The sequence below is a fragment of the Bactrocera oleae genome, chromosome 2 (assembly GCF_042242935.1).
Source record: "Bactrocera oleae isolate idBacOlea1 chromosome 2, idBacOlea1, whole genome shotgun sequence".
Lineage (NCBI taxonomy): Eukaryota > Metazoa > Arthropoda > Insecta > Diptera > Tephritidae > Bactrocera > Bactrocera oleae.
Window position 1 is genome coordinate 50,874,457 of NC_091536.1, and position 27,804 is coordinate 50,902,260.

The window sequence follows — 27,804 nt, forward strand, 5'->3', positions numbered from 1 at the left end:
TAGACAGTGTTGATTCGCTCATCCGCCAAAAAATTTTCGAAGCAGTTCAACCGTGTTAGATCAGTTAGAGTTAATAGTTCCTGTATTTTTTGGAATTGAGCTTTGTGTTGCTCAATACCTTCCTCATTCTCCAAAGTTAAAAGTATATCTGTCCGTGGCATCGGCGGATATGGCATGTTGAATCGGCACACTTGTTTTCCATGTAGGTCTCTTAGGCAAGCTCGACCAAGTCTGTGTTTTTGATACTGAATGAATTCCAGTAAGTCCAAATCATCCCCATCGGTTGTGATGTGTCGATCGATGAATGTTTCAACATCATTTGTGTTGGTGATTCCATCACTTTAAAATTGTGGTGCGTTACTTAGCCAGTACATGCTGGAATTCAATTCTGTAGTAGTAACGGACTACTAAATTCTCTCAAAATAGTCCTTTTTGTAATAATTTTAGCATTTGGCGGAATCGATTGTCGAAATACCTGGAACATGTAACTGGATCTGTCCTTATCAGTCTCGCCTTTTCAGAGCTTGATAGAGCAGTAGTTCCTCTTCCGAAATATCTACTTTATCCACGAGTTTCTTCAATATGACTAACAACTCAGGCCATTTTGTTTCTGCAGCAGACATTGTGATAAAAAATGTTGGCAAACCAAACTGGCGGATCATGGCTAAAACTTTCTTCTTTTCAGCCTCCCAATGTGCAGGTGAGGATCGAAGTCCTTTGAGTACATGATAGCCTTAAGGTTGCTGACAAAATTTTCGTAGAACTTATAAATATACAGGAGCACGTCCACGCGCACACAACGCCGATCATAGCGTCGAATTTCAGAACGTACAATTTTACTATAAGTTGTTGTAGATGTCTTCTTTTTTCCGCAGTAAATCGTTGGATACGACAATTCCTGAGCATCGTCGTCGGTTGTAACGTCCCTTGGGCATCTACCTTGTCCTGGTGCCATTGCAACCCGTTCAATGGATCGATTTTCAACGTTCATTGTCCATTAAAGTCTCCTGACCACCTGGAAATAAATCCTCTTCCATTTCGAGCGGTACATTTTCCTGACGGGCATTAAGAAGGTCTCTTACTTCTGCCTCATCTGCAGGATCCGCAATAAATGGCACAGTTTCCTCGTTTCCAGCATTTGCCAGCCAATCACTTGACATTTGGATATTATGCTTGACGTAGAGCTCTGTACCCAGCAGATAGTTTAGTGCCTCCAATATTTTTGCTGGTCGCACTGTCTCCGTCATAAAATTTTGTTCATATTCCAATCGACCTTTCAAGTGCACTTGAATAATATGGCTGTTATCAAATCTTCGTGGAAGCATGGTGACTGTCTCTACAACTGAAATGAGGATATTCACCACTGCTCCACGAATAGCACATTGTCGTTCATATCCTAAGGAGATGATGCGCATAAATGGGATCCTCGGTGATATCAGTCTTTCTTCCAGACACGTTAAACCCAGAAGGCATTCCCGAATATCAGGAAACTCCAATCCTTCCGATAGGCAGATATCTTCCTAACAATACGATAGCATGTGTTGCAAAAGTTGTACTTTTGGTTCGAAGACGGAAACTTTGATGACAGATAAAACACTTTTCTAGCATCTTCTGAGCGCGCAAATTTTGTTGAAGTCTGACATTTTTCTAGTTTTTTCACTTGATGAGGGAACCAAGTGCCACCGCAACACACGCATATTTCAGTGGGTCCTTTCTTTATCAGCAATGCGTACATATCAAAAATATTGGCAGCTCGACGTTGACGTTCTTGTTCTTCTAGCTGTGCATCAGGAGAAAGTTCACGACGTCTTCTTATATTCCTCCTGGTTTGCCTCTCGCTTTCTAACTGACGATTTGCGGGATCCGATCTATGCAATTGTACTCTTTCCAACGTTGATTCATGCTCGTTCGCTAGTTGTTGCCTGGTTTGCTGGCTTCTTCTTTGAGAAGAATTTAAAATTTGCTCACGACGTCTTCTTATTGGATCTTCTCGACGACTTTTAATCAATGATGCATCCCGTTGCCTCTCTTCTTCCCTTATTATTGCATTCTGACGCCGTACAGAACGTTCCATTGTGTTGCGCTCCAGCTCCGCTGCTCTATAATCCGGATTGGTTCTCCTATTTAAATGTTCCGCGGTGTTGCGTTCCTGCTCTTCAGTTCTATATTCCTGATCCAAGCGCCTGTTCGAATGTCCTATTGTGTTGCGCTCCTGCTCCGCTGCTCTATATTCCGGATCCAAGCGCCTGTTCGAAGGTCCTATTGTGTTGCGCTCCTGCTCCGCTGCTCTATATTCCGGATTGGTTCTCCTATTTAAATGTTCCGAGGTGTTACGTTCCTGTTCTTCAGTTCTATATTTCGGATCCAAGCGCCTGTTCGAATGTCCTATTGTGTTGCGCTCCTGCTCCGCTGCTTATATTCCGGATTGTTTCTCTTATTTAAATGTTCTGCGGTGTTGCGTTCCTGTTCTTCAGTCCTATATTCCGGATCCAAGCGCCTGTTCGAATGTCCTATTGTGGATTCAAACGTCTGTTTGAATGACCTACTGTATTACGCTGCTGCTCTGTGAAGTAGGTTCTGTCGTCTAGTGGAACGTGCAGAACTGTCACGAGTTCTCTCCTCATTGCCAAATTTGAGCTGCGTAATTCGGCATTATAGTCGGCGTTCCTCTGTCTATTATTTTCCAAATTTTGACTATATTGTTGTTGGCTTCGATTCAGAGCATTGCGACGTCTTTGTTCCCGCAATTGTCTAGATACTCTTGGCATTTTTATAAATTAATAAGATATTTATACAAATAAAAAATATACTAAAAATAAACAGTGAAAAAATTATAATAGAATCAAAATAATGTTTATTCTTAAAAAATAATAATATTTTTAAAATAATGCTTATTATTTGAAAAGGATTTTTTTCGTTGTTTTGAAAGTGTGCCTTGTTGAAAGTTTAAGCTGCTCGCGTAAACTGAAGTGATCCGATGTGTTGGGCCCTATTTATTGAATGCTTTAGAGCCCGACTTCACATCTGCAAACTCTTTTGCCCTTCTTGGTATCATCAAGGAATTTTCGAAGAAATGTTAAGGCGTTAATTACAAAAGTTGCATTGTAGAGGTTCTTTTTTACCTAGGTTATATTTTCTACCTCCCCTACGGACTATGTTTACTTTCTACCTAGGTACTTACCTCCATACCAAAATTTATTTAGATCGATCAGTTTGTATGGCAACTATATGATACAGTAATCAGATCTGAAAAATTTCTTATGATATTTTATTGTTAGCGTGGCCAATAATCCATGCCAAATTTCATCAAGTAATTTTAGTGGAAATATTAAGACGTTAAATTCAAAAGGGGCATTATTTTTTTACCTAGGTTATGCTTTTGAGCTACGCTTCGAACAATGTTTATTTCCTACCTGTTATTCTACCTAGAATGTTTTGTACCTACCCATCAGTTAATTAGGGTTTTAAAACTGAATAATTATGTTTTCAAAGTTAGTGTTCTATTATTATTAATAAATAATAATATTATATATCATGAATAATTAGGGATTTGTTTATTTTATGGTTAATTAAAGAATATTTTTGCTCCTTACTCATATGTATCCATTCTTAACACAATTTTCAACTTATTGCCCCAATTAGCTACCTTACTTTTGGCACAAGCAAAACAGTTTTTGGCAAATATAAGAAAAATTTGATTGAAAGCTCAAATTGGACAGTATAAATTATTAATTAATCTGATTTGTTTATAATATATTTTTTGTAAAGTGGTTAAATCTGATTACAATGTAAATATATTGGAGAAGATTGATTAGTTATGTTACTCACTATTTACCATATAGGAAAAATTTAAGGGTTTAATTTTCTATTTCATTTTCAATGGGTTCTTTTTTTAATCTTTGTCATATAAAAAAATTGCCCATACAAGATCTTGATTTTAATCAGTCAGTTTCTATGACAGCTGTATGCTATAGTGGTCCGATCTTAACAATTCGTTCGAAGATTGAAGTCATATCTTAAGCAATAAGCCATACTAAAAACTTCCATACAAAAATTTATTTTGATCGGTCCGTTTCTATGATAGCTGTGGTCTGATATGAACAATTCGTTCGAAGATTGTAGCGATATCTTGGACAATCATCATCCATGCCATATTTCGTGAAGATAACTTGTCGTAAACAATTTTTTTCATATAAGAACTTAATTTAGATTGTCAGTTTGTATGGCAGCTATATGCCATTGAGAGGTAAGGCTGAGCTCAGGCTACTACCGGGGTCACAGTTGGCGGCCTACGCTAAGGAGGTTAGCTGCGAATAGTAATACGCAGCCCCCGACCAAGAGCTGCAGGAGAGGAGGGCTTGGCTCAAAATGCCTCACGCGCCCAATGAACCTCCGGCGGAGAGGCGAACAGATGCCGCCTTTAAATAAGCGTCCACAACCCCCACCGGGCTGCACCGAGGGAGAACATACCCACGAAAGGGAGGCAACAAAGCGACGAGGGATCAATACAGCGACAGTACCCAATGTGTACGGATGAAGATGAAAACCCTGGGCAAGCGCCCATCAGAATCGAGGCCAGTAAGATTCTGATTATGGTATACTGGAAAACCGGAAAGGATTAGATTGACAAAGGGCTGGTGAGAGCAGCATTTTACCACCTCAGTAGGTAAGAGTGACATCTCACCGAAATGGCTGGTAGGCTAATGCTGTCCTCATCTCCGTCTCGTTAAAACCATGGCAGGTCTTCAAGTACGTTCAATGCACGTCGCCATATATTCTTGGCCGTACAGTTTCAGTTGAGACGAGCTCCTGATTTGTGCCCGAACCTGGCTCTGAACATAAGCTCCCATAGGGACTTGTGTCAACCCTCGCGTGGCCTCCCTGCTTGCAAAGATAACCACGGGGTTTATACAGGGCAACTGTTACAACGCGCGGAGATAGCGGCTTGAAGCGGAGACCCATCAGAACAAAATGAATACACCACAACAACAACAAAAACCCCAACAAAAAGAACAACAAGAAAAAACACAACAAAATAAAGATGGCCAAGGCGTGGAATACGGGACCGTCTTTAGTAGGAGTAGTAGGATTCTTAGATCCCCTATACTTTCCACCACTCCAAAACAGCTGGATAAAACCCCGGCTACGCACACAGGATCGGCAAAACAAGGAGAAGGGAAGCGCACCCCAGCTGCCATCATAGAAGAACCTCGGGCCACTCAAAACTCACCGAAACAGGAGTATATCACCCAAATGAGACAGGCAGAAGAGGAATCCTTAGAAAAGTGCAAGGGCATCGTGCAAATAATGAAGTTGGCGATGGCCAAACAGAAAAATGTCAGCATGGACGTTAAGAACGGAGCGGCACAGCTAGACGAACTCTTTGACGTAATCAAGAGTTACCGTAAAAACTGGCTCATCGCTGAAGCCGAGAAAAGACGGGGACATTCAAGCAGGCGCATCACGACCCCCGAGCCAATAACTTCGAAGCGGCGCGCAACAAGCCCTGTCGAGCCTCGAGAAACAGTGCGACCACGGAATGAAAAGGAGGGCCAGTGGCAGAAAGTTTTGCACAAAGACGAAGAAGACCCACGCAGAAGGAGGCAAGGTGGTGGAAGCACTCAAAACCACAGAAGATAAGCAACAAGGGAAGAGTATAGCTGCAAGTCAGAGAGCATATTATAAAGCCAAGCGACAATCAGAGGCCGTGATTATTAAGCCAACAGAAGGCAATAGCTACGCCGAGGTCCTTAAGAACATCCGTAGCAAAGTAAGTCTAAAAGAAACAGATGTTAAGATTAAAGGGATCCGCAAAACAAGAGCCGGGGCGCTTCTATTAGAGCTGGAGAAGGGACAGACTGCAAAAGCCAACTTCTGTGAGGCACTCAAGCATACCCTTCAAAACTCCGCAACAGTGGCCGACCTTAAACCAAAGGCTACTATTGAGATTAGAGACCTCGATTCACTCACAACAAAAAACGAAGTCGCAGAGGCCGTAAAAGAAGTGGTACAGGACCCCATCGAAGACTTGACGATAAACATAACTGCACCTAACACAAGAGAGCAGGTAAGGGCGTATATAACGCTTCATCAGGATAAAGCTGACACACTGATGCGAAAGACACGTATTAAAATTGGCTGGGTTAACTGCAGGCTGCGACTGAAAGAAAACGCTAAAAGGTGCTACCGCTGCTTTGGACCAGGGCACTTGACCTGGAACTGCAAAGGGCCCGACAGGAGAGGACAAGGCACTTGCATAAAATGCGGCCAACCAGGTCACAAATTAAAAGAGTGCACAAAACCCCCCTCATGCTGCCTCTGCGAAGAGGCTAAACACCAAAAAGTCGACCATATCCCGGGCTCCGCAAAATGTACGGTATATAGGAATCATCAGAACAAATGAATATTCTACAGGCCAATATGCATAGATGCAAGGCTGCTGACGCTTTACTCTCGCAAATGGCGACGGAGAACGGTTACGACTTAATCATCATAAGTGAGCAATATAAAAAGAAGGAGAGTGGGACCTGGTTAGAAGATAGCAGCTCAACCGCAGCTATATGGCTACACCCAAGAAGTAAAATCACCATCACAGGTAAAGGGAACAGCAACGGTTTCGTCTGGGCCAGTTGCGACCTTTTCACAGTAATTAGCTGCTACCTGACGCCAAGCGACAGCATACAAGAATTTCAAGAAAAGCTCGACAATATAGAGGATACAGCCAGGTCTATAGAAGGTCAATTAATTATCGCCGGAGACCTGAATTCAAAAGCCATAGAGTGGGGTATGCCATACACGGACTCGAGAGGAAAGCGCATTCTAGAAACGGCTGCGCGGCTTGGTCTAATAGTGCTTAATACGGGAAATGCAACCACGTTTAGAAGACCGGGTTGCGAGGAAACCACACCAGACATCACCCTATCAACAGAACGCATGGCTGGCTCAATAAAGAAATGGAGAGTCCTAGAAGATTACACTGGCAGCGATCATCAGTACATCTCTTTTGAGGTGGACACCGGAACAAGCGCCCACCAGTACAGAAAAAATACTGGAGCCCGAAAATGGAATGTCTCGAAACTAAACACTTCGAAATTAATCTCCGCAATAGACGACCATAACCCATCTAGCAGCTCTCCAAAAAATGCAAGACAAGTTGTCAAGCACACAATGCTTATTATAACAAGAGCATGTCAAAAATCGATGCCCAAGGCTTCCCACAGCAAACATAAAACGGCAGTTTACTGGTGGACAGAAAATATTGCCCAACTCAGACGCACATGCCTTCGCCTTCGTAGATCGTATACGAGATCCAGGAGAAGAGGAGCCGCATCTCAAGAAGCCGAGCAATATCAAGCGGCGAAAAAGGAGCTGAAGCACGCCATCGATGACAGCAAAAGGAGAAAATGGAAGGAACTACGCGAGGACGTTAACAAAAACCCCTGGGGACTCGGGTACAAAATCGTAATGAAGAAACTCGGAGTTCGAGCAAAACCACCTGACTTAACCGCTGCCAAAATGGATCATATCGTAAGCGCACTCTTCCCCACACACGAAAACAGGATTAGTGATCCAGAACAGACAACAAGACTTCTGCAAATTCCCCAGTTCACCCTCGAAGAGCTGCAACTGGCCACTGGAAAGCTCAAAACTAATAAATCACCAGGCCCGGACGGGATCCCAGCAGAAATCCTTAAAAAAATCGCCGCAGAGCGACCGGCATTACTTCTGAATATGTACAACGCCTGCCTCGAAGCCGGAATATTCCCTGAACCTTGGAAAAAACAACGGCTGGTGCTAATCAGTAAGGGAAAAGGTGATCCCAACTTACCATCAGCATACCGTCCACTATGTATGCTTGACACAGCGGGAAAACTTTATGAAAGTCTACTTAAACCCAGACTCGAAGCGGCCATCAGCGAAGCCGGAGGACTCTCCCCTAGACAACACGGCTTTAGACCCGGCAAGTCAACTTTAGGAGCTATAAGATGCATCATTGAAAGCGTAGAAGCCGCACAGCGTAGATGCCATAAATACAAAAGAATAGTTTTGCTGGCGACTCTAGACGTCCGAAACGCCTTCAACAGCGCTAGATGGGCGGACATGATCGACGCTCTTGAAAAAAGCTTTAAAATCCCCAACTACCTCAGAACTGTGGTGCGGAGCTACCTCAGCAATAGATATCTGCTATACCAAACTAGAGAGGGATCACGACAGATAGCGGTTACGTCAGGAGCTGCACAAGGATCCATTTTAGGCCCGGACTTGTGGAACATCAACTACGACGCCATACTAAAACTCGAAATGCCAGACGAATCGTACCTAATTGGCTACGCGGACGACATTGCAGCAGTAATTACAGCCCGAGACACAGAAGATGCGCGAAGAAAGCTAAACCAGGTCATGATACGGACACAAACATGGCTTGACTCACACAACCTCCAGCTCGCTACGGAGAAGACAGAACTACTACTGCTAACAAATAAGCACATACCTCTCGAAATAAGTATGCAAACGATTACGGACACTCTAAGGACACAAAAAGCGGTGAACTACCTAGGCGTAAGACTGGACCCCAGATTAACTTTCTGAGTACAAATCCAGCACGCCGCAGGGAAAGCAGCGAAAATCACCTCCCAACTCAGCAGACTAATGGCCAATATAGGGGGGCCCAGCCAAGAAAAAAAAAAAAGCTTCTAATGTCCACGACCATCAGCGTCCTTTTATACGGAGCAGAGATTTGGGCAGATGTGTTAAAAAAGGAAAACCGGCGTAAGGTATTGGCTAGAGTATACCGCACCGCAGCCCTCAGAGTTGCATCAGCTTACCGAACGGTATCAGGTAATGCAATATTAGTCATAAGCGGAAATGCCCCAATTGACCTTCTGGCATACGGAAGGAAAAAGCTGTGGGAGCTAAAGAACATGTCTGAATACAACAAAAGCGCAATATCAGCATGGCAACTAAGATGGGAGAATGAGAGTCGCGGCAGATGGACGGCCAGACTTATAAGAGACCTAAACTTATGGACAAGTCGAAAATTCGGAGAAGTCGACTTCTACATAACGCAGCTACTATCCGGTCATGGATACTTCAAAAAGTATCTCTACAGAATGGGAAAAGTCGAAGAGCCGGCATGCCTATACAACGATGCGACTGAAGACGACGCTGAACACACATTCTTTAAATGTGAGCGATGGCAAAGGGAACGTACCGCCGTAGAAGACCTGGTCGGTCCAATAAGCGCAAACAACTTAATCAGCGTCATGATGGAGAGCGAAGCTAACTGGTCTATTATCCAGAAATTCGCAGAAACTTTTCTTCGCAGCAAAAAGCGGGACCTGGACGCAGGTGAATATAAGGTAAAATAAAATATGCCATTGAGAGAAATCCATGCCGGATTTCGTGAAGATATCTTATCTAATGAACAATTTTTCCATGCAAGCACTTGATTCCGATCGTTCTAGCAATAACATATGCCAAATTTCGTGAAGATATCTCGTCAAATGAAAAAGTTTTCCATGCAAGTATTTAATTCCGATCGTTCAGTTTATATGACAGCTATATGCTATAGTCATCCGATCTATACAATTTCTTCGGCGAATAGATTATTGCCTTAAATAATAATCCATGCTAAATTTCGGGAAGATACCTCGTCAAATGAAAGAGTTTTCCATACAAGCACTTCATTCCGATTGTTCAGTTTGTATGGCAGTTATATGCTATAGTCATCCGATCTGAATAATTTATTCGGAGATAACATTGTTGCTTTAAATAATAATCTGTGCCAGTTTGTATGTCAGCTATATGCTATAGTCATCCGATCTAAATAATTTCTTCGGAGATTACGTTGTTGCCTTAAACAATAATCCGTGCCAAATTTCGTGAAGACACCTCGTCAAATGCAAGAGTTTTCCACAAACACTTGATTCCGATTGTTCAGTTTGTTTGGCAGCTATATGCTATAGTGGTCCGATATCGGCCGTTCCGACAAATGAGCAGCTTCTTGGTAAGAAAAAGACTTGTTTAAAATTTCAGATCGATATCTCAAAAACTGAGGGATATAAAATTTTTTTGCTTATATACGCTTAACATCGTATATTTAAATACACAAAATTCAACAAAAAATAAATAAATAAATAAAACAAAACATACAAACATATATGCATACCTTAGTGCAAAAATATATATGCTTTCATACATATACATTCTTTATACATATAATTGCTAAGCGCAATATATACCATATATTGTATATTTATTTCATATATATTAAAAATCGAAATTTAGAAACTGCTGTACCATATAGTTGTACATACGTGACAAATACAAATTTGCACATTGAAATATTTACCTATAGCCAAGTGCAGACGGTAAACCTGTGCATTATCAATTCTGTGCTCGCTTTTTTCGTACCGCGAAAATAATGCGCATATTCACCATATACATACATACGGCACTCAATCTGCCTATGCTTATACATATACCTTATATACATTGGGTCAATTTGATATGGAAATTTTATAAAATTATTGAAAAAATTACATATTATTTCAAAAATAAATAAAAAACAAATAAATTATTACAAAAAAAAAAATGATATATAATTTATCAAAAAATAAAAAGCGCGGTTAAACAAAAATTATTAATTTGAACAATATATTGTACATACGTACATACATATTAAAACATTTACATTTGTAGTTGTACATATAATATTTCAAACTCCACATTGGCATATATCCCGCAATACCCCTTGGTCTACTGCTTGGGGTAGCAGAACACGAATCATCGTGGACGTCTTGTTCTAGAATTCTTGAGTCAAACGAACCTTACAATAATAAACAGTGGCACGTAAAATACCTTTCAAAAGGGCAATAAAGGTTCCGTAATAGACCTAATGTTTGCTAACGACGCGCTTAGCAGGCACATTAAGTGGGAGGTGTCAGACATAAACACAAATAGTGACCACATGGCCATAATTGCTGAAGTTTTGTTCTCCCGAGAAACGGAACCCCTCAGCAGAAACACCTCTCGAAAACGAAGTTGGAGACAAAAGGAGTTCGATACCGACGTTTTCGATATTGTCTGGAGTACGGCAAAGGCACCAGGCGGCGACGCCGCCCACTTGGTATCCGCTGTGCAGAAGGAACTAGTTGCAGCATGCGACGCAACTATGCGCAGGACGAGATACAATAACAAGCGAAAACCAGTGTACTGGAGGAACGAAGAAATCGCCACGCTGAGAAAGCTCTGTCACTCAGCTAGACGTCGCTTTCAGCGTAACCAAGGAGGCAAGAATGGAAATCGCCTCAGAGAAGCATTTAAACGCCAAAAAAAAGCTCCTGAAGTCAGCAACCACTCGTAGCAAAAGAGGTTGTTTCGAAAAGCTTTGTGAAGAAGCAAACATAGACCCCTGGGGAACCGCGTACAAAATATGTATGTCAAAATTAAAAAATATGCCGCAGCAACCTAAGGCTGCATCATTTATGAGAAAAGTCGTCGACGCATTATTTCCAACACATGAGACCATTTCCTATGCTATGCGTAACGATGTTACAGAGCCCCCTCTATTAGTTACACAAGAAGAACTACTGGCCATTGCGAAAAAAATTAAAAACTCCAAACCACCTGGAATAGATGGTATACCAAATAGAGCCCTGAAAGAAGCCATGACTCTGAGACCCAGTTTGTTCGTTAAAATGTATAATGCGTGTATACTGGAAGGCGTGTTTCCCGACCCATGGAAGGTGCAGCGTCTGGTTCTACTTCCAAAACCGAAAAAGCCACCTGAAGAACCTTCATCATATCGACCTCTGTGCATGCTCGACACGATTGGTAAAGTGTACGAAAGCATAGTAAAAAACCGCTTGGAGTTAACAATCCAAAAAGCCGGCGGATTATCAGAGAGACAATACGGCTTTATAAAAAAGAGATCCACTATTGACGCACTAAGTGAAGTCGTTGATATTGCGAAATGTGCAATAAGTGGCAATAGATGGAAAGGAGGCACCAAGGCATATTGCGCGCTAATTACCCTGGATGTGAAGAATGCATTCAATTCTGCGAAATGGGCAAATATCATCAAGGCCCTGTACGAAATACGCGCTCTCCAATACCTTATAAATATTATTATGAGTTATTTTGAGAACAGAAGGCTGCTTTTCGACACAGATGAGGCTACCAAGAGCTACTCTATCTCGAGTGGAGTACCACAAGGTTCGGTCTTAGGCCCCCTTCTTTGGGACCTGATGTACGACGGGGAACTAAGACTACATCAACAACAATCCGTCAAACTAATCGCCTATGCGGATGACCTCATAGTGGTAGCAGTAGCGAAACATCTAGATGACCTCCGGGTCAAATGCCATGATTGCATTAATGGTATACGACGGTGGTTCGCAACCATGAGTCTAGAGGTTGAGCAGAAAACAGAGGTCTTGCTCATTAGCTCCAGGAAAATTTAAGAAAAACTATCGCTCACCATAGGAGAATGTCAGATAACTTCACAGCCACAGCTAAAGTATCTTGGCGTTATATTGGACTCAAGGCTAAAATTTAAAGAGCACCGGGAAAACACGACGAGTAAAGCAAATAAAATCTATAATTCTTTATCTAGAATGATGGCAAATAGAGGCTGTGTGCGTTCCAGCCGACGATTTCTAATAGCTAAGGCAATGAAATCCGTTATACTGTATGCGGCTCCAATATGGATCCAGGCGCTAGACACAAAATCATATGCTAAACCAATAATCACAGGGCATAGGCTTTCTGCAATACGCGTGATAAGTGCTTTCCGAACCGTATCAAGCGACGCTGCGGAATTAGCCAGTATGGTGCCCATTGACATCCAGGGAAATGAATACGCGCGCTTATACCAGCTATCGGAACCCTCTACAGCAACAAAAAGAGAGGAAAGAACCAAGAGCATTACGCTGTGGCAGCAACGGGGGCAAACCTCATCCAAAGGACGGTGGACTCACAGACTGATACCAGGCATCAGACCGTGGATAGATAGACAGCATGGGGACCTAGATTTCCACCTGACCCAAATGCTAAGTGGACATGGGTGCTTTAGAAGCTACCTTTACAAATTTCGTCATGACTACAGTCCGTACTGTCCGACGTTTACAGAGTGTATTGAAGACTCTGAACATGTTTTTTACCGTTGCCCTCGGTTCTCAAGTATAAGAGAAAATCTGAAAACCACACTTGGCGGTAGTTTCTCGGGGGAAAATTTGACAGCACTTATGTGTGAGTCCTCTATTAAATGGAAAGCAGTCAGCGAAGCGTCAGCTTTGATAATGACAAGATTGAGACACTTACAACAGATTAGGAGTCAGTTAGTCCGTACCGTAGAGGAGACTTAAATGTCTTCTTCCTCCCATGAAGTAATACTTTGTCCAGTGGTTCCGTGGGAGAGATTTGGGTTGGGAGTAGGTTAGGCTTAGCGCATTAAAGTTCCGCACTTCGACTTTCGATGCTTCCTCCTACTATAAAAAAAAACAAAAAAAAAACCCCTTGTAACAAACAAGTAGGATTGCGTACAAAAATAAACTAAGAGCATATTGATCTCTTCAACGAGCTCTCAATTGCACAGGCACATAAATATATACATAGAAGTTCGTGTAATCGGGTGTACCAAAATACATCAACATAAGGACATAAAAAGTATTGTTAAAAACGCGGTTCTTAATAATTAAATTAAGAAAATATAATTTACAATCGGGATAAATAATAAAAATACAAGCAAGTAAATACAAAACGGTATTATTAACCCTAAATACACGTTTTTAAAATATAATCCGAAATATCAAACTCTTATTCACCTAAAAGAGTATTCGGTAAAAATTATCATTTATCGCTTCATATACATAAATCGGTTTACACTGAGAAAAATTTAATTCGTTTTGACAAATATTTTAACATATTACAAAAATGATGAATGTGGAAAAAAATCAAATTACACCTGCAGAAGCTACACGCGCAAGACAGGTTGCCACAAAGCAAATAAAAGGCAAAAATATTTGTGCCACCAAATTCATTTCTGAGAGTGACAAATTAACACGACACTGCACTCGATTTTCATCTTCAATTCAAGACATCACTGAATCGTTATTGGAAATAAAAAACAAAATATTGACAATTTTTGGACTCGTCTCCAAACGGCTCATGACGCCATAGTAGATTATGACAATTCAGATCTACCACATAATTTTAAATCACTTCGCAATATACGAAAACTGCTTAGACCAGTACGAAGAAACAAGAGCTATGATTTCTGATCAATTAAAGCTAATAAATGCAATTGCACCTACTCCACATCCCAAAGTAGAGCTGCCACAAATACAAAATCAAGAGGCAAGTTTAGGCATCCACCTCGAAGTGCCCGCATGTGACACAGAAACCTTTTATGGAGGTTATGAAGAATGGCCGTCCTTCCGGGACATGTTTACAGCCGTATACATCAAACATCCAAAATTATCACAAGCACAAAAATTGTATCACCTCCGGTACAAAACAAAAGGTCAAGCAGGCGTAATAGTCAAACACTTAATGACGAAAATTTCAATTTGGCTTGCGAAGCTCTAACATCCAGATATGAAAATGAAAGAATATTGGTCGATAAACAAGTAACGACACTAATAAACTTGCCTGAAATTCAAAAAGAAATAAGTGAAGAATTTGTTAGACTACAATCCACTGTTTCTAATTGTTTGTCGGTTCTATCCACACGAAATATTCCCACAGGCAGCTGGGACCCTATTCTGGTAAATACATATATGCACCACAGCATATTTATAGAAAAATCGTTACTTTTATGGGACCAATCGGTCTCATTACGAAATAAATGCCCTACGTGGCAACAAATGAAAGACGTTCTAACTACCCAGTACGAAATCGCTGAACGGGTAGATAAAAAACTAATCAAAACAAAAATTGTTCAACACAACCTAAAAAGAAGCTTCAACAGACCCCAAGCCAGCAACAACAATATAAACAGAAGCTTTTATAAAACGCAATCGTTCACATCCGAACAGAAAAAACATACGTCATGCGAACTATGCACAAGAGGGCATAAATTACAATGGTGTCAAAAAAATTTTAAACGACCCTTTAGCCCAAAATACTATATTCGGTTGGATTCTAAGTGGAACTACAACCTCATAAACCCGCAAAATAAAGTTCCTTAAAAGTACTACATGCACATCAAAATGCATACAAAATATGCTCTTAAAACCAAGGCCGTTTTATACGAACTGGATATGGATATACCACTACTTCATCGCCGGGCTCTCAGCTACTCCATCAGCAGTACGCCGCATACGTACAGCACATACGTGTAATACTAGGCTAAATATTCGCCTAGGGGGCCCAGGATGTTTAAATGAGTTTAAACTCCCTGCTCCAAGTACACCATCTACTCGGAAAAAACTGGCATACCCTAATTAAACACACCACTCCTGTGAACCTTCAAGGAATTTCACCCCACACGACGACACCACCACACTCAACCTCTGAGAACAACATGCACGAAGACACCTAACAAAAAGGACGGGATCATCGCTAAATCTACATTCGATTATATACGTCAGTCAACACGGTTCCTGCTTGCTGCCTTTATTCGTTTTTGCGACAACTACAATCCCGCTACATCTAATTTGTTTGGGTTTGCAAACGCATTACAATTATTGTATAATTAATTTAAACCTAAGCGGTAATAAATAAAAGTTATTAAGCTTATGTATACTAATTACACGGGCGTTTTTGTTTACAATAATTTATGAGAGTGTATAATTTATTCAATAGTTAGGTGTAAGTTTGTTCAATAGTCTTTTATTGATCTTTACATAAACGGTATCATCAGTATTGTATGCCTTAAATTCTGTCCTGTTCTTATTGTGATAATTTAAGTCTTTTTCCTGTTTGTCACGGATGTTAGTAACCGAGTACCCGAATACCCACCGCGGTGTATTTGTATGAATAGGTTAAAAAAAATTCAATGTTTCATCTTAAGCTCTCAAATCGTCGTTTTTTAACTTAAAAGAAAGCTATTTGTGAGTTCATTTAATTGATTTATTTTTTTAAATAAGTTTAAACTCTAGCCATCGCCCTATTAGCAGTGGAAAACATAGGAAAAAAATTGTATATAATTTCAATTAATGCATGCAACTAAATTTTATTAAAAAAATAAAGAAATATTACACTTTTTTTTATAATTAATGACATTGAACACATTGTACACGATTAACTGAGTGCTCGTCACACACAGGTTGGTGACAATTGGCCAAGCCCTTACGTGCCTTTCGCCGTCTTCTTATTGGCAAAGCATTGCAGACATGACAAGATCCTGTTACTTTTTTCCTTCCGGTTTTATCTTTTGGAGTCTCTGGACCAGGATTTATCACGACTGTTTCTGTCAGTATATGGCCTAATACATTTTCAATGGCAATCTTTGTTGAGAAGTGGCGCATTACTTGTGGATTCGCCGTGCGATGTTCAATCATCGGCAATGCTAGTTCTTCACTTAGTTTACGCATAAATTGACGAAGTTCTGTCGTTTTTTTGACAATAATTTTATTATTTTCATAATAAATTATATATGCCGCAAGTGAAGAAATATCTAGCATGTTGAATAACACTGCCATTGGCCATCTCGAAGATCGTCGTTGACTGGTGTATCTCCGCATCATTTGGTCCATTGTGTCAATTCCAGCTTTATATTTATTATAAAAATTTATTATTTCTGGTTTACGTTTAGCGTCATCACCAACCATATATCTGAATTCATTGTAGATATCAGAATGACAGCTTTATTTTTTTTAGGAACGTAGGAACACATGTTAACCTTTTCGTGAAATCCAAAAACTGTCGAATACTGCTCCTGTGTCTTATTTGCTGCCATAACACTAGGGTTGTAAGGTTAATTCTTTTTTAGCGTGCCAACAATGGTAATATTCCACGACCACAAATGTTTAGCAACTGGTACAGTAGTAAAGAAGTTATCCATGCAGATGTTTCTACCACTATCTCGGTACGGAGCCGCCAATTCTTTCACTACTCTTTCACCCTGATTTTTTTCTCAAGTATTATCTGTTTTACCAGTGTACATAATCCCTTGCAAAGGATATGCGTTTTCTGCATCACAAATCCACCAGATCTTTATACCATACTTAGCTGGTTTCGATGGAATATATTGAGTAAATCCAGTACGGCCACGGTATGGATAAAGCTGTTCATCAATCGTCAAGTTAGCTGTTGGTTTCTACATATGAGCTAAATTTGAATTCAACATCACATTGAGTCCACACATCACGAATTGGAGCTGCCTTGTCTTCTTTTTTACGTTCACTTCGAGTATTACCATCGTCGAATCGCAAAAAACGCAGATTATTATGGAGTCTCGTCAATCCCATCGTCGCGCGATACAGCGGATAAGAATTGGAGTGCCTCATGTCAAATGTATGATCTGTATTATTTATACTGACTATCTGCATCGAAGCCTGCAATGCACACCTGTAACTTACGTCCTGCAGTCACACACCGCCTGAAATTTTTTGACGGGCTCTCTAAACATAATTTTTTGATAGACACCGGAGCAGACGCCTCCATAATTCCTAAAATCGTCCAAAACAACATGAAATCATCGACGGTAAAGTTATACGCTGCGAACGGTACACCGTTGACCGCATACGGCGATTCTTTTGGAATTTTCTCATCGCTGACGTTACGTGCGGAGTTATAGGAGCCGACTTTATAAGCCACTATGGGCTACTGTTCTACTTAAAAAGGAAACGAGCGTCGATAGGAAAACTTGTCAGTAGCGAAGCCTCAGTAAAAACATTTGACACGTCCTGCGAATATACGGGCTTACTTAAAGAGTTTGGTAACATAACACGGTTGCCGCAACTCGGAAGCCCAGCTATGTCCGAAGTGGTCCATCACATAGAAACTCGTGTTTCGCCCTTATCAGCACGACCAAGATGTCTTTCTCCAGATAAACTGGCAGCGGCTAAGGCAGAATTCGATAGTCTAATAAAACTGGGCATTTGCCGTCCATCGTGCAGCAGTTGGGCTAGCCCTCTTCACATGGTAAAGAAAGCAGACGGTATATGGCGGCCATGTGGAGATTTCAGATCACTCAAGACTGTTACAATCCCAGACAGGTATCCAATACCATATCTTCAGGATTTTACTAGCAATTTAAGAGGTAAGACGATCTTTTCCAACATCGATCTACAAAAAGCCTTTTATCAAGTTCCTGTAAATCCAGAAGACGTACCGAAAACGGCAATCATCACACCTTTCGGCCTATTCGAATTTTTGTATATGCCCTTTGGTCTTCGTAATGCAGCGCAGACATTACAAAGGCTTATACACGCAGTCCTACAAGGACTAGATTTTGTATTTCCGTACATTGAAGATATCTGTGTAGCATCATCATCTCGAGAGGAACATCTATTACACCTTCACCGATTTTTTAAATGTCTACAGAAGCACAATTTAGAGAACAACGCTGTCTTCGGAAAAACGGAAATTATCTTTTTAGGTCATACTGTCTCAGCAGAGGGAATAAGACCACTAAGGCATCGCGAACAAGCTATTATAGATCTTGAAAAACCAACTACCGTCAATGGCTTCAAGCGATTCTTAGCCACAATTAACTTCTACAGACGATTTATTCCACACGCCATCGAAAAGCAAATACCACTGTTAGCCATGTGCCCTGGAAACAAAGAAAATGATCGCTATCAGCTCCAATACATGCGGATACAGCCGCAGGAGCTGTTTTGCACCAGGTAACAGGAAGCAACTTTGAAGCGTTAGCATACTTCTCCAAAAAATTCGACAAAACTCAGGTACGTTACAGCAATTATGACAGAGAACTCACAGCGATGTTTATGGCCACTTTAAATACATGCTGAAAAGACGAACATGTCACATATATAGCGTTCATAAACCACTAATCTATGCATTCCAGAAATATCCTGAAAAATGCTCGAGTCGTCAAACTCGCCAGCTTGATTACATTTCTCAAAATAACCACAAATATTCGCCACGTAGAGGGGAAAGCTAATGTAACAGCTGACATGCTTTCAAGAATAGCACAAATTCACGCAACTAGCATAGACTACTACAAACTTGCCGAAGACCAGCAAGTTGATCAAAAGCTCAAATTCCTTCGCCAGAACAACAGTAATTCATCCTTCAGTCTGCGGTTCGTCAACTGGCAACATTAGACCATTCATTACAAAGAAGTTTCGTGCTGAGGTGTTACGATCAACTCAAGGGCTATGCCATCAGGTACACGTGCTACAGCGAAACTCCTAACCAGCAGATTCGTCTGGCCTGGAATCCAAAAAGACAGTATAGCTTTCGCAAGAGCATGCGAGCAATGCCAAAGAGCTAAAATAACTCGACACACATTTACGCCTCTTAAACGCTACGAATCGGGAGACACGCGATTCGATCATATTAACGTCGACGTCGTAGGTCCCTATCCTTTACACGCCGGTAACCGCTACTGTCTCACAATCATTGAACGTGTCTCAAGATGGCCAGAGGCGACTCCCATACCTGACATGACAGCGCCAAACAACGCAAAAGCGGAGTTCCAGCCGTCATTACATCAGATCGGGGTCATGAATTCACATCCACCCTACTTACAGAGCTGACAAGTTCGCTCGGCATAACGCATCTGAAGACAACATCGTATCACCCACAGGCTAACGGAATAGTAGAAAGATGGCATCGAACCTTAAAATCATCAATTTTAAGCATCAACTCAGAACGTTGGACCGACTTCCTGCCTACTATACTCCTAGGCTTACGAACCGTCTACAAGCAAGACTTAGGAGCATCACCGGCCGAACTAATTTACGGTACGATATTGCAAATTCCTTCAGAATTTTTTATACATGACAGCCGACTTAAAACGCAAACAGAATTCGTTACTCGATGCAGAGACGTAATGAACACAATCAGACCATCGAAGATAGCATGGCATGGACAGAGGAAAGTATTTGTGCATCCCGACCTTGCGACTCGCCCAAATGTCTTCGTAAGAAACGATTCAGTTCGTCCATCATTTTCGAAACCTTACGAAGGACTGTACACAGTTTTATCTCGCGCGGAAAAATATTACACAATTGCAATAAAAGGCAAAGCAGAAAACATTTCCATAGACCGATTAAAACCAGCATACCTTCCGTACGAGGATTTATCGCCACCGACCCGTCAAACCATATCAACTGGGCAAGAACGTCGTAAAGTAACCTTCGTTACACAGGACTTACGATCATAAGCGATCGCCCAGTCTGGAGGGGGATACTGTGACAACATCATACACTACCGACACTAAACGTCAAAATGCACAACACTACCGACCGGCAACCCTTTCCTACATTTTTGTATTTAAAGTCATGAGCAACCCCATTTTCCTTCATCCTGCAATTCTTCCCTTTTCTCACGGACACCGAGCTGATCAGACGTGCTAGCAGCAGCAACCATTAAATATATATAACGTTTACTTACCAAGCATAGTCAGCTCTCGATAATTGTTCCATAGCTTTATCTTTCACTGTCAAGAGAACACCAAATGAAACACGATCCCACCAAAAATCTGTTACTCAATAAAAAATGCTCGAATCTAGTGCCCGATAGAAAACAAAGAAATAACCTTGAGTTTTTTTTCTCTCTCAAACGGCATCTGCTCGGCTGCGAACAATAAAAGCTGGCCGACTACCATGGGTGTCCCAACTAGGTTTCAGATGTCATCCACGATTCTACGTTGTTTTTTTTCTTTAAATTGTCACTGACTATTAATATTTGAAGAAATAATTTTTTAGGGTAGGTACCCCAGGACTCGGTTGATAAAAGACGTCGGTATAGTTGGTTACTAACATAAGGGTTAATGTTGTCTAGTCTGTCTTTTTCTACTTGTACTGGGTTAATGGTAACTCTTCGTCCGAAAAAGGCTTCTACGGGTTTTTTATTGATGGTTGAATGAATCGAATTGTTATATTTGTGAATGGCTCTGAAAAGTAAATCTTCAAATGAATTATGGGGGTTTTTGCTTTTTATACAGCGCATTATTTCTGTTAATGTACTGTGAAATCGTTCTATTTGTCCATTACGGTACTAGTGTAGGGGGGTGTTTTGTATATCTGAATTCCATATTGGTTTTCTAGCATGAATTTTATTGGGGCTGCACTAAGAGATTTTTCATTATTTATTGCTATGTTTACGGGTATGCAAAACATTGTGAGGAGTTCCTGCAGGGGTAATTTTATATCTTCTGAAGCTCTGGACTTCCCTATCTTTGCCTGAGCATATTTAGAAAATTTATCTATTGCTGTAAGTATAACTTTGTTATTAGTGTGATACAGATCAATGTAAACGATTTGGCCTGGATATTCTGGGATTGGGGAAGCTTTCAATATTGGTTTTGCCGGGTGTCTCTGATATTTATTTTCTCGACAATTTTACATTGTTTTTTGATATTCTTAATTTTCGCGTTCATCTGAGGGAAATAGTATTTTTCAAGTAGTTGAATTTTGTTCTCAATCGCATTCCTATGTGCTCTGTTATGTTCTATTATAATTTCCGTTTCTTGTTCTGATTCATTTGTTAGATCTTTTACTATTTTTCGCGTGTATTTTACTCTATATCTGCTAAAGTAGATAGTAGTGTGAGTAGATATTTTGGATTTTTCCTAAGATGTTGTCTTCCGTTTTTATTGCATTGGTGACTGTAAGATTGAGAAATATTTTTCCATCATTTTAATTTAGTATTGGTGTTTTTGTTATTGAGGGCATATGTAAATGGCTGGTGATCTGTAAATATTTTGCCTGCGGTTTAGCCGTATAAGTAATTCCGTAATGATTTTAATGACCATATTATTGCTAGCATTTCTTTTTCATTCATCGCGTAGTGTTCTTCTGTTTTCGTCAGTGTTCGTGATATAAAAGTTATTGGTTTGCCGTCCTATTTCAGTATTGCACCTATTGCATATGTAGAGGCGTCGGTTGTTAGGTGAAATTCTTTGTTGAAGTTAGGGAATTCTAACATTACTTCGTTTGAAGTAAGTGAATTATTGATTTTGTTGAATGCTTCTATTGCTTATTTGTTTAGTGTTACTGCTATTTTGGCTGACATATTTTTGGACATTCGTCCCTCTTCCCCTCTCAAAAGAAGAGTTAGGGGTTTCGCGAGTTTGGCGTAATCCTTAAAGAAATGTCTGTAAAAGCCAGACATTCCCAAGAATGACCTAAGTTCTTTTAACGTTTTTGGAATCGGAAATTCACGGATTGTAGCTATTTTTAGTGGGTTAGTTTTTAATCCTTGAGTGGAAACTCAACTAAATACTCAACTTCTGATTTTAAAAATTAGCATTTATTTAACTGTACTACCATATTAGCTGTTTGTAGTGTGTGAAATATAGTTTCTATATTGCGAAGACGTGTTTCTTCGTCTTGTCCAAAAATTATTATATCGTCATTGTAAACGTAACATTTTGTCCCTATGTGTTCTCTAAGTATGTCGTCTAGTCCTTTGAAATATAGCGGGTGCGTTTTTTAAGCCAAATGGTAAACGGGTATATTCGTATTTAGCGTTGTTAATCGAAAATGCTGTTTTTTGAATATTCTTTTCATTTAGGGGTATCTGGTGAAAACCGCTTTTAAGGTCTAACACTGTGAAGAATTTGTTTTTCCCAAGTTGGGTGAGTACTTCATTTATTTCTGGGATGGGGTATTTGTCTGGTGTTGTTACACTGTTTAGTTTACGGTAGCCTATTACCATTCTGTATTTTTTCTCCTCTGATGCATCGAGTTTCTTTGGTATATCCAGATTGGTAAGTTGTAAGGTGATCTTGAGTGTCTGATTATGCCTTGATCTACCAATTCTTTGATTTGTTTTTCAACTTCGGCCTTAATTGCCATTGGGTAGGGGTAGTATTTTGAATAAACTGGCCTATCTGTTGTTGTTTTTATTTCTGCTACTACTGTCGTTGTTCATGTCAAACTGATTTGGATATTTGCTGCTTTGTCGTCTGATGTGTATATAACTGCGTTTAGCTGTTTTAGGCTATCGTTGCCAAGAATTGCGTGAAAGGATTTAAGTGTGGGTAAGATAAAAAATTTGTGTTTTTCTTCCTTGAGTCCGAAAAGGTTGAGTTCGGTGTGTTGTGATATTTCGATATTGCCACCTACTGATTTTGTGAAAAACATTTTTTCATTGGGTTTGGGGTTTTTTACTAATGAAGTTGGAATGTAATTCTTATTTGAACCGGTATCTATTAGAAATTTTAATATATTTCCATCGCTCGTCCTACACTCGAAGTAAGGTAGCGATGAGGAGGTTAGTCTAAAAAATGAACGTCTACGAATCCATTAAAATTATTTCCTGGATTGTCCTGCTCTTTTCTCATATATTAGTTGTTGTATTCTTTCCATGGTTGCATTTCCTCATATTGGGTGGTATCTTCTTCGTAGTCTTTATTATATTCGTTAGTATCTTGTGCAATATAGTTGATTCGTTGAAATTTGTTCGGGTAGTTGACTGCTCTTGTTTGTTGCGAATGGTCTATATCCATTGGAATTGACTTGGGCTGTGGTTTTGGTCCGTGAGATCTTGGTGGTTGAAAATTTTGTTGATACTGTTGGTATTGTGGTCTACCGTATTGGTTTTGGCCGATAAGTTGTCTCTTGAAGTAATTTTGTGTTGTGGATAAAATGGTTGTTTTAGAAACTGCGGTTTCCTTGGAGGTATGGGAGGTTAATAAGTTTTACGGCTTGAGTTTTGGTTGTTATATATGTATTGTGCTCTCTATCCTTGATTCTCCAATTTTAAACAGAGATGAAGGGCTTGTGGTAGGTCTATTGGCTCCTTTATTCCTAGGAGTTTAGGAAAATCTCCATTGAGTCCTTTTATAATTGTATCTAAAGCTTTGTTCCTATAGGTTTGTGTTAAAAGGTGAAGGGCTTCGGGACCCATTTCAAGACTCGATAAATTATTGAGAATGAGAGAAAGGTGATTGTAAAGTTCTTGGTAAAACTCTGGGATAGTTTTCCGTCCCTGTACTACCGCGTAATGGATTGTTAGGCAGTGTGAGATAGCTTTCCAGTCAAGTGGAGTATTATACGATTCTAGGACAACGTCGGCGTTGCCTACAATTTTATTTCTAATAACGCTTAAGATACCGAAGTACTTTGGGGTACCTCTGATGCCTTCGTAGATCTTAAGCATGCGGTCTACACTTTTTCTCCACGAGTTAAATTCGCCAGGGTTGCCAGAGAATTCTCGCAGGCTTCGTATAATGTCGGGTATTTTGTCAAGATCGTCTAATCGTCCACGGTATTTTGGGTCAATAGTCTGGTCAATTGCGTTAGTCAGTATGCTATTTGGGTTATTCGCTATAATCTCTCAAACTACAATTTCCTTAACAATTCTACTGATAAGGGCTTCTAGTTTGGGAGTCGTATTGGTGTTTTGTGGAGGGGAAACATTTAGGTTTCGTGGAGGGGGAACGTTTGGATTTAAAACGGGTGGTCTACTTGTAATAATGTTTTGATTTTGCATTTTTGTTTTAATGGTCTAACTTAAATGAAATCAATTAATTTAAGTTATTCTTTTTTTTTCTTTACTTTTTCTAACTAATTTAAGTGATCAATCTCTGGAGGGTCTCTTTGGTGGTGAATCGCAGAGTTGTTTTGTGTTATAAAGCCGGAGGGTCCCCCTTAAAGGTGCTGAATCGCGGCCTTGCTTTTATTTAATTATTGGCTGTACAAGCCTTTAATAGTTACTTATTATTATATATTATTTTAATAATTAATCTTTTTTTTTTTCTTTTTTCATATAGTTTCTAATGAATAATTATTTTCAAAATTGAATATTATTCCCTTTCGTTAATTTTAATTGGTATATTTAGCTTTTCTTTTCTACAAGTATATATTTTTTATTTTATATATATATCTTCTATGAAATGTTTTTCTTTTTATGTTAAATTTGATATTTTCCGTTTTTATTAATTTTAATTTGAATATTTCACTTTTTCTTTTCTCTTTTTTTCCCACTTTTACTTTTTTATCTCTATTACTATTTCGTTTTTCGAGAAACTTCTATAAACTTTATTTTCACGATATTTTCCTATTTTCTTTCGCTTACTTCTATAACTGAATATGTTTTCTATTATTGTTTTTTTATGATATCTTAGTCTATGCTTACAGTAAGATCATCCCGCGGCGGAGTGGATCATCCTGTTTGTTTTCCACTACTAAGGTCCACTCTTTTTTCGCACTCTTTGCGTTAGTGCGTTCTGCTGTCACAGGAAACTGCACTGTTGCTGCTACTTGAGGAGCTGTTGTTGTCACCGTTGTTGCTGCTACTTGAGGAGTTGTTGGTGTGGGTTGCGTTGTCGCGGTACCGATATTGGCACTACATTTAAATTTTTTTACGGCGATCGCGACTGGCATTTTGGCGCCAGTTATTATATTTTAAGTTACGAAGCCGTCTTTATTGAACCAAAGTAAAACTTAGACTAATTTTACAATATTAACTTCTTAACATTAAACTTCTGCATCACGTTGCGGGCACAGGTGACTTATTGCTGAATTGGCCGAATGGATGCGCGTGTACTGGCTATTGTTACGTTGATCCGGCCAGGCAGACATGGCATCAGCGTTTTATACGTATTGTTGTTGTTGGTGCGCTTCAGTATCGTGGGAAACGTATAGTTCAAGCTTTTGAGTGTTAACAACGTTAACTTACATAATTACGCTAACAAAAAAGTGTGTTTGTGTTCCCTTTTTGACTGTGTGCCGGAGACAATATACATATATATATGGAGAAAATTTATACAGTTGGAAAGGAGAAGAAGTACGTTTCATCGCTATTCTGTATAAGTTGCAAATACATATGTACATATATGGTGCACAATGCGAATTGTGACCTCATTATTGAATAATAACTGCGATCAATTGAAGATTGAAAGCGATCAATCAAAGGATCAACGTGATAAATTGCGTCAAAATGTTAATTTGGAAAAAAAGTTCTTCAGAAGAAGGTGTTGCTCTACGAAATTCTGGATTCCTATGCCATTACTTTCCGATATCACCTGAAGAACAAATGTACGCAGCAGAAGACAAAATAATTTCTTTGTTGAAAAGATTTCAAAATGGAGCATCAGTTCAAAACTTCATCGATATTTCATTCAAGCAATTCATCAATATTTTATACTAATTATTTGGACATCGTTTCGCAGGTGCATACGTGGCCACATGTGATGGCAAATTCAAAATGGTCGATTTAGTTCGATTGTTCATTCAAGAATTAATCAAGCCAAAACGAGAAACAGTACAAATTATGATGCACGAGAAAGAATTATAATTTAAAATTTTTTTTTTTTAAATTAATTTTTGTAAATTGGTTTCTACAACTTTCTTTAAATGTTGTTCACATTTTGTTCAAATAAGAAATAAAATTCAATTACTATTAGCATTGTTAATAAATTGTATTTTCTATTTGTCGAATTTCGAACACTGGCGACCCTAGTTATTAATTAAGCTGCGGTAAAAAAAAAAAGATTTCTGACACACGAAATTAATATTAATATATATACTTACATACAAACATAGATTTAAGTATATTATGTAATGGAAAAGTGCAGTAACTAAAAAAAAAAATAAGAAATACGAAAGGGTTTAACAAACTAACCCAAAAAACCGGAGTTGTAACAAGAAATCCGTTTTTACCAACATACAAAACGGCACCAAACTGATATAAATATCGAAATCGAAATTCCGCTGATATTTAAACCAGTTTAATATAATATATAAATCCAAATACTTATATAAATGATTGCATATTAAGTGCTTTTAGGCTTACCTTTGTGTTTTCAAACACAATTATTTCACAAACCCAAAAAAGAAAATTATTCAAGTAATTACTTTCTTACAAGAACAGTGACAGTCATCTGACAGTCACAGCTGAAAAAATTTTGTCAGCGCGCAGAACAAAGTTTCTATCATTTTCTTAAGAGCCTTGGGGAAAAACTAATGTAAACAAACGTATGTACGTACGTACTATATATCTGCAAACTCTCATGTTTTTTTCTGAGTCATTGCTGACCATAAATCTATCATAGCTGAAAATTGTCAATTATGACTGAAACGCTATTATAGCTGCAATTTGTCAGTTATGGCTGTTAATCTATCACAAGTGAAAAATACCTTGCGCAGTAGATAATATCATTTTTATTTCATTAATAAATTCAAAACTTTAAATTAAAATAGTTATCATAATATACATTAATATAAAAAAAAGTGTAACAAAAATATAAATAAATAATAAATTATAAAAAGAAATTTTCACTTAATTCCATGCTTGCTCCTTCCAAAAGCTCTGCTGTTCGTGTTTCTCCAGTTCATGAATATTTCGGAATTTAAAAATGTCTAAATAAAAATAAAAATTAACTAAAAATATATTTTTATTTTAAACTTAATAATAACTTACGTATATTATATTTGAAAACTCCTTCGTTATTTATTTATTTTTAATAAACAAAAAAAATTGTACAGTACTGACATAATAAATGTGAGTTGCTAATATCATCCAGCAACACCCCTTGCTCTTTGGTAAACAAAACACAAGCAGGATTGCGTACATAAAAAAACGCGCATTGATTTCTTCTACTAGCTATCAATTGCATAAGAATATAAAACATATGCATATGCACCAACAATTCGTGCATACTCATATACAAAGCGCATTGATCTCTTCAACGAGCTCTCAATTGCATAGGAACAT

At 39.2% G+C, this 27,804-nt stretch overlaps 1 long non-coding RNA gene across 5 annotated transcripts; it reads left to right on the plus strand.

Moving 5' to 3' along the window:
* Positions 1-20,846: 20,846 nt before the first annotated feature.
* On the plus strand, positions 20,847-27,333 carry LOC118681056 (uncharacterized). Of its 5 annotated transcripts, none has more exons than XR_004976668.2 (3): positions 20,847-21,041; positions 24,664-24,743; positions 25,214-27,333. It is a non-coding gene; the product is annotated as an uncharacterized lncRNA (long non-coding RNA). The 5 variants fall into 5 exon arrangements; XR_004976669.2 differs by lacking the exon at positions 20,847-21,041 and adding an exon at positions 21,056-21,354; XR_004976667.2 differs by lacking the exon at positions 20,847-21,041 and adding an exon at positions 21,368-21,750.
* The last annotated feature ends 471 nt before the right edge of the window (positions 27,334-27,804 follow it).